This window comes from Pagrus pagrus (genome assembly GCF_965226575.1).
Source record: "Pagrus pagrus genome assembly, chromosome: 5".
NCBI classification, from domain to species: Eukaryota; Metazoa; Chordata; class Actinopteri; order Spariformes; family Sparidae; genus Pagrus; species Pagrus pagrus.
In genome coordinates this window covers 31033832-31043002 of record NC_140189.1, presented here as the reverse complement: position 1 = coordinate 31043002, position 9171 = coordinate 31033832, and the positions used below count along the sequence as shown (strand labels likewise).

Here is a 9171-nt window from a genome sequence, read left to right as displayed (position 1 = left end):
GAAATATTGATACTATTAAATGTAAACTTTAAACCTCTATTCAGTCTGGCTTTCATGTAGTGTCTTATCATTTTTATGGTTTTAATGTTTATTTAAATTTATTTTGCTGTTGTCACAGCCCTATATTGTTTTTACTATGTTTGATATAGATCTTACTGTTTTTGTGGTTGTTATTATTGTTACACTTTTTATTAAATCAAATTTTACAGGAAATATTTGATTTTATTTATGTCATTATTTGTATTGCTTGTTTTTTTCTTTTATTCTTTATCTTCTGTTATTTTAACAATTCATTTTATTGCAATTGGAGTGCATTAGTCTGTAAACCTGCTTTTAGACCATGTTTTTTTTTTTTTCCCAATCATTTGTAAAACACTTTGAATTGCAATTTGCATTTGTTTGAAAGTGGGTGTACAGTATAAATAAAGTTTGATCGATTGATTCATCAACTTACAATTATTCTCTGTAAATGTGTTTAGTAAACTTTATTATTATTATTATTATTATTATTATTATTATTATTATTATTATTATTATTATTATTATAGCTCATAATAACGACGATCAGAAACCAAAACGAAACCAACCTGAACGCTTCGCTCTTTGGTGGCCGGCAAAAAAACGTCAACAAAAAGCACGTGTCGGCCTCTCGCTTGCCGTACTTGGCTCCGCCATTGTTTGACAGGTCCCGTTGCTAACCAGAGAGGCTTTCCTGGTTACCTCCTCGACAAGAAGAGGAGAAAGCCGCTTCCAAGTTTCGTGGTGATTTATAGGAGGACTCTCAGCGGCTCCGCGGCCATGAAGGAGGACGAGGGACGTACCGAGGTACTTTTATACTTCCGCTTCGCTTTCCTCTTTCACTTTACGCGGCTAACTTCCGACAGCAGCCGTTAGCGTTAGCTTCTGTCACCGAGGCTGCGGCGGGACGTTCACAGTGAGGCGTAACACAGTGATACGTGTTTATTACTTGTGTTTGCCACAAACAAAGCGCTCAGTTAAGCGTCATATGAAGTGTTGTGTAAGTGCACATTAGTACTTTTGTACGGAATACGGAACGATAAGTTAGCTGATTTACAAGTTATTAATCCGACTGCTGGTTTTATGTTAATGAACATCACTATGACATTGTCACGTTTTATATCGTCACCGAGCATCTGCAGAGAAACTTTCCACGTTAATGTGCTGATTATTCTCTCTCAACTTTATGCACACATGAGTCATATCGCTGGTTAGTCCTTCTCTGCAGGTTTGTGCTGTCAAAACTATATTTCTGTGACTTAGATCAGTGTTCAGGAAGTTGATGTAAGCACAGGGAACAGCTGATTGCATGAATTGTCTTGTATCTTACCGTTTGTAACGTAAAATATGTTAGATTTTACAAGAACATCATCTTTGAGCCAGCTCTAATATAGGCAGAGTTTGCTCAGCATGGACGTTGCTTGCTTGAGGTTCACTTAAAGGGTAACTTCACTAATTTTACGTGTCTTGGGCAGTACTACATGTGAAAAAAGAAAAAAAGTATAAAACCTTTTGTAGCTGCATGTAATCTAATAAATTGCCTCCAGCCATGTAACTCGGTGACTAAGTTGCATTGTGGGTAATGTAGATGTCAGATTTTGGAAAGCAGACGCTCATTATGGAAGGTTTAAAAACAAATGATCAAAATCGATACAGCAGAACCAGAGATATCCCCTGTTTTAGTCCACATAGTCGTCATCCTTTCCAAACCTAAAGCCTACGTAACCCAGAATGCAGCTTAGCCACTGGGGGACATCACTCGAGACATTTTATCAGACTACACGCAGCTTCGCCTAGGGTCAACTGCAGTAATTCAGTCAGCTGAGATTAGCTGTCCAATCCAAAAGAAAAATGCATATGGAGCCAGAGTTTGCAACACTTTTATTTACTTTCAAGGCTTTATCATGAATTGTCCCCCTGGCAACCTGGTCCTAATCTGTAACACCAATGAGACGTCAATCCTTGTTGTACGTGGAAGTAAAGTGGATTATCTCCAGTAATGAAAGTCTAGTTGAAGTGCACCATTTTAGTACTAGGCTGTTGCTCTTAATAACCAGTGTGGTGCAGTTTGAATATATAAATAATGATACTCATGGGATCGTGTTGGAATGAATGAATATTTTCCTTGTAGATCAAATTGTTGATTATCTTTTCATGAGAAGTTGAAAATAGTTAAAAATGCTCAGCATGTTCATAGAGCCTGAGGTAATGTCTTCAGGTTTGTTTTGTTTATCCAACAGTCCAAAGTCCAAAGATATTAATATACCAATGATCCAAGTCAGACAAAAAAAGCTGTTCACTTACCTTTGAGAAGAGAATAATTGGCATATTTGCTCGATAAGTGACCCATGATGTCAATACTTGTGTTGTTTCTTTCAGCGCCTTAAGGTGCTTGGATAATCAGTGTTGTGTTAAAAGTGGCATATGAATAAAGATGAGTTAGTGGGTGATTAATTGATAATCCAACTTGTTTTCAATTACGTGATCAAATGTTTCCGCAGTGGGGTCAAGTAGTGAATCGTTTAAATTGTTTGCGGTCTAAATTGTCTTGCTTTGCTGTTAACAATTTGAGAAGTGGTTTTGCTCTGTGCAGTACGACAGTTATATGAGTGCTGTATGAGTGAAATAATAAGAATCATTATCGTGGTACTTACCTTAATGTTCAGAAGACCAGCTTTGATGAGGTCACGGCAGTGGAGAGCTCGTCTCTAAAAATATGGAGGATCATTACTGAAGACACCTCTGCAAATACATTAATTTCCAGAAAGGCTCATGAAGAGGTGCATTTCTTTGGGGAGATTTGAAGGATTACTGAGTCATTAATGGTAACCTAATGCCAGTGATATATGGGGTGTCATACAGGTATGAAGATCTAAGTCCAATAATGAGCTAAAGCATGTCATCTCAGGTATAATCCTAAATCTTGAAGCCACATTTTGCTCAGAGAGGAGCTGCTGATAGCAAAGGTTAATCCTCCTATTGATTAAAAATGGAGGATGCCATTTGTTCTCAGCCCACTCTGAGGCCCTGTTGTCAGAAATATAACCAAATCTGGGCAGGAAAACTGACGTTTGAGCCATCTGCTGCAGAGCTGTGAGCCAATATAATGATGTTAAATTCAGTTTTTTGTAATCCGTTGTATTTCCTGTGATCCTGTGTAGACTCACTAAAATATTAACTGTGCCCCAATGTGCTGAAATCGACAGGGAATTAATTGTCAAACCGATTTGATTATTGATGAAGTCATTTTTCAAGCAAAATTGCTGTGGGACTGCAACTAAGATTGCATATTTTCAGGATCGATTATTCTGCCAATTATTTTCTGTATTAAACTTCATTTCAGAATTCAGAAAACATGTCAGTTCCAGTTCTTCAGGGGCCATGGTGATGTCTTCATTTAGCTTGTTTTTTTTTTTTTTTATTTAAAATGGACAAATCATTGCTGATAACTTGCAGCTTCTCAAAAGTGAGGATTTGCTGCTTTTCTCTGATACATATGTAGGTAAGTCATGTCAAAAGCAAGCTATTTAAAGAAAATGTAAAGTAGGTTATCTTAGCTTTTTCATCACCTAATAAACATTGAGCAAAAGCTTTGCAGCCACAGCTACCAGAATGATGTTTGGGTATCAGTATTTCCAGCAAGGGCCCCATTTTTATTGTACTGAAGCGTCTTGCATTCTGTTTATCATGTGAAGGATTAGGTTCAGGAGTTTACCTGCCTCCTTCTACTTGGACCTGATTTATTTAAGCAGTGTTGAGGACTGCAGGACCAAGATGTAATAGGGGTGTCAATATTCGTCATGTCAGCAGGTTGTGCTTCATTAATCTGTCTGATTGATCCAGCATCTATGTGGGTCCATGACCTTGCTTTGCACAAATAAGAAATGCACCCGTGCCAGTGTTACCTGATCTACTGCTCTGTTGATGGATTTGTGCCTGACTTATTGAAGGCACAGGACAGAGACATATGGACACCAAAGCTGTGAGTGCTGAGGGGATTGTACTTGTGTAACAGAGTAGGAGGCCTACTGTTACATTTCATGATGTCATTCAGTCATGATTGTGACCGCAGGATGAAGTCATTATGCTCTGATGCTTTGTTTTGATCAGCTGGGAAAATAGTTGGCGATGATTTATAGACACCACAGAGGGTAAGAAATATGATGAGGGGATGCAGCTTGAACAACAAAAGTAGCTGAATTGGCCGCGGCTAATGTTGTCCGAACTCGTTCCACTGAGATGCACTGATCCGATCTTTTGGATCAGTATCGGCGCGAGTGCTGAGTGATTAATTGGTGCCAATTTGGTGGCGACTGGAAAGTAAGCCAGTTGACTGAGGATGAAGAGTGCAGCTAACATTAGCAATTCAGTCTTTGGTGGTTTTGCCTTATTACGTGAATTGGTCATTGGACAGATGTGGCTGATCCACACTTAATACGAGGGCTGCAACTAATTATTATAGTAACTTAATCTTGTGATTCAATCATTTAGTCCATAAGCTTTCTAAGATAATAGATTGCCCATCACAATTTTCCTAAAGCCTTGATTTGCATGTCTCGTCTGACAATACAAAACCTAAAGACATTCAGTTTATTACGAAGCAAGACAAAGAATTATCTGAGTTATCTAGGTATGAGTACACAACTCAACAAAATATATAACAAAAGTCTAGTTGTTTTTAGACATTTTAATGGGGAAATGTTACACATTATATCTTAAACTATGAGTTTAGGTATCAGAATTGATGTTGTGAGATAAAAAAGCAGATCCTTCCACCCGTTAAACTTTAAAAAGACTGAATAAAGTATTTTGTAACCTAGTGAAACATAGCAATCTCTAATTTAAGACATGTTTATCTAGGCATATCAACACATATGTCTAAACAGCCTGTAAACAAAAGACAGACAGTCAGCCTTACAGCTATCAACCCCATCATGTGACTGATGATGACTGCTTTTGGCTTCCTTTCTCATTGTCACACTTTTCAGATTCACATTTAAATTCATGTGATGCTTATTCTACCTATGATAGAGTGTGAAGCACACAGCCTGATTATAATTGAACCTGACCTTGTTTTCTTACAGTAATAGTACACAGCCTATTTTTTAAAAAACATTTTTATTGTTCCTTTTTTTTGACAATTGCAAAAGTTACATCATGAATGGCTGTCTAAATTATTTTTTGGAGATGCCTTTCACCCGATATTTAGAAGAAGAATTGGAGTTATTGTTACAAAAAGCTGGAGTAGGAAACTGCTCTAGCAGTCATTGTTTTATTTAAAAAACAGCAGTTGTCTGCCTTGCATTTTATATCTGTCAGTGCAGTAGTAATTTGATGTTAGGTACGGTGACCCTGGCTGCTTGGATCAGAACTAAAGTGGGAAAAAATAACCTTACATTTGAAGTCAAACGCTTGCCCTGCATACAACTCAATGTTAGTTTTTAACTTTAGAATTAAGATAGCTGGTTCATAATGTGATCTTGTACCGTGAGATTAACAGTGGTGGCCAGTGCTTTGTGCTGTGCTTCAGTGTGCATGAGACTTACATGATAACTGACATCAGATGTCTCATGTCTGTGTTTTGTGATTAAGGGCTGCCTCTATTCAGAATATGTGGCAAGTTAGGCTGATTTAGGTTGACATTGAGCCAAACACTTGCATGGACTAATTATGTGCATGATGTGCCCTTTTCACCAGTCAGTATCTCACTTATATTGTGATGGACAGTACACACGTACTCCAAGCAGTGGAGTTATTGATGATATATTTAAAAAATCCTTCCCCTAAATATCCCATCTTTGTGAACACAGGGAGAAATATGTTTTTTTTCCCCTTCTGCAATCCTAATTCAGTTTATTAAAATGCATTACTGTAACAGCACACCCACTTTCCACCATATGGTCAATATTTTCATGACTTTCATGAAATTGCTGTGAGTGGTGGGCAGTCCGTCTGCTTTCAGAGCCCACATAGAAAGTGTGTGTCGTGTCCTTGATTATCAGCGTGCAATATTAGAATAGCTGAAAGCTTGTTTAGGAATATTAATGAGGTGCACAGATTTAGATGCACATAGGCTAAGATCTAAAGTGCAATATAATGAAAGCATGCAATTCTGCTGTGCAGCATAAATTGTTTTAATAGTGCATGTCAATCATAAACAAAACCGACATTTTGCAGGTGTTCCACAGCTTTGAAGTGCTGCTATGGTAAAACCTGCAATTGAAATTCAATATTATGTTTATGCGGAAGAGGATTTCCCACAGAGATCACAGATACTGCAGGATATACTGGAGGAAGCCTTTGATGGAAAGCTGAGATACAGGTCCACAGTATGTTGACTGCTCATAAGTCAAAAGTCAAAAAATCTAAATTCTCAATTGGGTTGTTTTTAGAGCGGAAACGATTGGTTGATAAATCAGCTAGTTGAAGCTGAAGTAATTTTTTCAGCTCCGTTGTCGGACTAACATGTTGGAAGTTAACGATTCTGTAAACCACTGCTAAGTTCAAATGTGTATGTGTCATAGGCCATATACCATCCACATTTCTACAATACGTGTCATATCATGTACATTCACATTACATGTTTATCACCTGACTTTCACGTCGGAAGCCTTGAGGAAATGGATTTATATGGTGGGTGAGATGGCTGCCAAGCCAGTGACCATGGTTCAAGACTGTGTTTCAATATTTGTAAGCGTGACACAACTAAATATTTCTGAGGAGACCTCACGACAATTTCCGGTTATGTTTGTGGTGACTAAAGCTGTAATTTTAAGTACATTGCAACAACATGAAATTGAAAGTTTAATCTAAAGAAACGTAAAGTTGCAACATAATGAAATACAAAGTTGGACTATTTTATTCTGGCAGTTGGGTTACACTTTCCAGCAAAAACTGCCAATTAGTCTCTATTTCCATCTTCTCACTTCTGATGACTTGCTGCATTTCTTTGTGTTTGTGATGATAAACTAATATTTGTTGGTTTTGGTCTCTTTGGTCTCACGAAAAAAGAAAGCAGTTTGAAGCCATACCCTCAGTCTTTACAATGTTTTATCACTGTTTTATATCAAGAACATTTTCAGACTCATTGACAGTGAAAATGATTATTAGTTGCAGCTCTAATGTTTAATACTGTCTCCTAAAAGCACACGAATAATCTATATATTTAGGAAAATATTGGAATATAATGTTGGATTAAGTCAGCAATTTGGATGGAGAAGTCCACAAAAGGAAGGTTTAATCTGCTGCTGGTAAATTCTTAAATAAGAGGCGGGATGTCCCAGTATTTGGTCAATAACAAGCACTTATTTTGGAAGCAGTCTAGGCCTGTGACATCATCAGCCTAATTAACTCAGCTGGGTAATCATCAGCTGACATACATAGTACCTATTAGCTGTTGTTCCCATCTGTGATTGTTGTAAAACCAAAAACTTAAGACTGCAAAAATGCCTTTTTCTACTTGTGTGCTTTAAATATCAGCGTGGATCTCATCATAAAACCCTTTCATGTCATTTAAAAACTGCCTAAGATGATCAGAGTTTATCCCTTCATTAATGTGAATGTAAACACTTGTTAGTGTACAAGAACCCTCTACTGACATTTCCCTTATTGATATTACAGCGATGTTTCTTGCTTCAGTGTGATTGCGGTGCTTGTTTGTGATAAATTAAACACAGTATCCTTTGTGCCCCAGCAGTATTTTGATTTCATCTGCGAAATCTGTCTGACTAGACTTTCCTGCCTGAGGCCATCCTACTAACCTAAGCTTGGTGGATGGCACCATGTCGAGGACATTTCCTATGTTTTGAACCAAATCGTTTTTGTCCCACTTCGGGTGAGGAAAGGTGACACTTCTCATCATGAGATGTTATATTGACCCTTCAAGGGAGGTTGGGGGCTAGATTAGAGGAGGCAGGCTGAGAGAGCGTGTCATCTGAGTGAATCAATAATGTGTGTATTCTGGGTCTCTGCATACAGTTTCTACCCACTACAGAAAAACAAAAGTGAATAGAATACTTAATAGTCAAATAATATCTATGACTCACTGCAAGGGAGGTCTTTTTTTCCCTGTGAAACTAAATGAGTAATTTGTATAATTTGTTACTTCAAACCACCAAACAGCCACCACATTTAACAAAAATCCTTCAGTCATCCTCATGAATACCTGTCAAAAGATGGCAGATTTTCGTTAAGTACATCATATTTAATTGAGTCCTCTTACTGTTAAGTGTCACACAATGCTGTGTTCAACTGAATATTTATATTTTCTTACGCAACAGAGCTGCATAGTGGCCACTTAGCCTCAAGGAGGCTTAATTCAAATCAGTAAAGCACTTGACACGTTAAATTGCTTAAAATTGCATTGAGAAAATGTAGCGGAAAGCATTTATTTACTGATTCTAATAAATTTCATACAGTGTCATAGGTCCAAGGGTTTTGTATGACATCCGTAAAAACAGAAGTGTTGTAGCTAGTGTGTCATTTTTTTATTTATTGTTTTTTAAACCCAGTGCGGATGAATCAACCCGATGTATGCTTTTGTAAACAGATGGATATTAAATTATATATATATGTTGAAACTTTATGTTTGACATGTTGTCAATTTACATTTCCAGACAATGCTGTGCTTATGGTCTGGTTAAGTTTAGGAACAAAAACAACTTATTTATGGTTACGAAATGTTTTGGCTGACCATTGGTCGCTCATAACACGGCTGGAAAATGACCCAACTTCTCGTTAAAAATAAGTGGTTTCTGAATGCAAATTGACCGGCCTTCTCACTGAAAATATCCAGTATTGATGCCACAAATACAGCTGAAAAATCGCCCATCTCATTAAAAATATCCGGTGGTTGCATGCTAAAAAAAGTTGAAACATCGTCTGGAACTGTGGTCTCTTGTTAAACAGCCGTAGCTGTCGATCCACCGCTCACCACCACAAGCTGATATGCATGTAATGTGAACATGATATGACGTGTATTGTAGAAATTCTGATAATATGTCTGAAAGGGACAAATTCAACAAAAACACGGTTTGCATTTATTTTGGCAAGTGGGCTGTGATTCTCTCAGGATAAACCGTTTTGGATTTACTGGTACTGTAATTGAGTGGTAAAATATTGTAATGGCAATGAAAGGTAATGTCAGCCGCAGAG

General features: G+C 37.5%; 1 protein-coding gene across 6 annotated transcripts in view; it reads left to right on the top strand.

The window, feature by feature from the left end:
• The first annotated feature begins 667 nt into the window (after positions 1–667).
• The window catches only part of enox2 (ecto-NOX disulfide-thiol exchanger 2), a 192214-nt gene continuing 183710 nt past the window's right edge, over positions 668–9171 (top strand). For all 6 annotated transcript variants that reach the window (XM_084352685.1, XM_084352690.1, XM_084352684.1 and 3 more), the window contains exon 1: positions 668–825. The gene's annotated coding sequence lies outside the window, so the exon portion shown is untranslated. The remainder of the gene's footprint in view (positions 826–9171) is intronic.